Genomic DNA, 2263 nt, shown 5'->3' with positions numbered 1-2263 from the left:
TGTGTTTCAGGTTCTTCTTCCTAACTAGCTATGTGAGTTCGTATAAACCCTGAAAGTTTCCTGTCTCCGAAATTAGGGGGTGGATTAGATGAACTCTGTTCCTTTCTTCAGCTTCTGATTCTAAATCATCTCCATTATCCTAGCAATTACTGGAGAGCAAATTAGCACAATTATTATCATATTTTCAGTTAGTTGAACTAAAAGTTCATTTGGGCTGGGAAGTGAAGCCAGTAATAATCTTCCCTTGTTTGGATCAGACTCCTGCCTGATAAGGTTTCAATTTCCAGGTCTAGTGAGACAGCGCTGCAAAGAGGTCAGGAGCTCAGGCCCTGGTGTCAGGCTGCCTGGAGGTCTAATCTCAGCTCTACCACCTACCTACTGGCTGTGAAACCTGGGGCAGATTACTTCACCAGGCCTCCATTTCCCCATTTGTAAAATGGGATTGAGAATAGAACCTATCTCAAAGTGGTATGAGGATTAAGTGAGATCCATATTCTACTTAGAATAGTGCTTTGCACATTTAAGTACTAAATAAATGAGAATTGTAGTTTTAAGTAGAAATTAACCTCATCTCTTCATGGGCTCTGAACTGGTCCTGAGATGAATAAGGACACTCTGACATTCTGATAACTGGAAGGAAGCCATTATTAAATTAAAATTCCTACTAGGGCCTCCAAGAGCAGCTACAGTTAACACCAAGAAGCCTCTATAAGTACCTAATAAATAAATGAATGAACTGATGTCTGACCTTTGTCATTCTTGCTGAAATGGACAGTGTCCTTTCCAGACATCTGATCTCATTGACCACCGAGCAGTTTTGACCTGTTGGCTTCATGTTCTGCTTGTGGAGATTAACCAGACCGGCTACGTGCTCATTCACACACCAAGTGGGTGGGGAAAGGGATTTTCCAATAACAACTTTGCTTACCTCCATCCTGCCCATCTGTGGAATCACACCCATCTGCTCTCCCTTCCCAGAAGAGAGAAATGGGGAGATTGAGAAGGGGAAGGGTAATGAGTTCTGGAGAGTTCTGGCTTTCTCTCTGCACCATTTCTTTGCAGAGCTGGCAAAAACAAAACAAAACAAAAAACCATTTGAGCTTCGTCTAAAAGGCTACCAGGGCCCTGGATAACAATGATCTTATACAAACAAGTGTACCCCAGATGTGCAGCCAGTCCTTTCCCTTGGATTGAGAGAAGCCTGGTTCTCTGAGCTCCCACCAGCTCCAAGACATTTTGTTCCCAGCTGAAGTCTGGCTCTTCCACTCCCCACCCTCGTTGCCATAAACAGGGGCGGCCTTAATTCAACCCTGGTTCAGTAAACCTGACAGGCTGCCCAGAGCACATCAGATAAGAGGAGGTTATATAGCTGGGCAGGTTGGACCAAGGACTACTTTATATACCAGCAGGGAGAGCTCCTTTAAAATTTGGTGGGTAGCAGGGGTGAGGGTAAGGCCAGACAGTCAATGAATGAGGATAGCTGGACAGAGGCTACAATGAACTTGGAGAGCCAGCTCAAGCCTTGTCTGAAAAGGACCCCACTCATTAGCTCTATACCAGATATTGTAATTTTTCAAGAGAAACCTGAAATGTAGACTTCTATTTGACATCTCCCTAAATTCTAAAGATGGCAACTAATTTTTTTAAAGTGTTACGCTATTTTTTTAAAGTGCATATCAGCCTAGGCTGCCAGTTTGTGACCTATGATGCCCCTAGGAGTGGGGATGTAGAGGTTTCTAACCCCATCCCCCATACTAACAGCAAGGCTCTGCATTGAGGACATCAGTGGCTGGCTGTCACCATGGCCATGATCTTTAGGAAGGAACACCCCTAATAGAACCAAGGGCACACCTGAGGCCTCTTCCCCCTCCAAGGACTGGACTAGAAGCCGCTCTCCCTTCCCTCAACTGGTGTCCATTAACCTGCGTCTGGGACTGTGGCCTCTGGACCTTTACTCAGGGATGCTCTGCCCCTCCCCTACCCACCCACTTCATCTGGTTAACTGTCGCCTCTGAAGATTCAGAGCATCTCTTCCAGGCAACTTTTCTGTGACATTTCCCCAGTCTGGGACATGTGTTCCCATGTTACTCAGTTCTTTCCTCTACCCTAGTCCTTATAGCCCTGAGTTTACAGCTAGAATGTAGGCCAGGGACCTTATCTGAGTCCTGTTTGGTGCTTAGTGGGTGTTAGTGAATATTGGTTGAATGAATGAATGTCAAAGTGGCCAAGAGTAGAGGCTAGCAGATGAAAGAGATTTAGATCA

This window comes from Neophocaena asiaeorientalis, unplaced genomic scaffold, assembly GCF_003031525.2.
Source record: "Neophocaena asiaeorientalis asiaeorientalis breed wild unplaced genomic scaffold, Neophocaena_asiaeorientalis_V1.1 scaffold67, whole genome shotgun sequence".
NCBI lineage: Eukaryota > Metazoa > Chordata > Mammalia > Artiodactyla > Phocoenidae > Neophocaena > Neophocaena asiaeorientalis.
The sequence above is the reverse complement of the archived record's forward strand: the minus strand, read 5'-3'. Positions refer to the sequence as shown.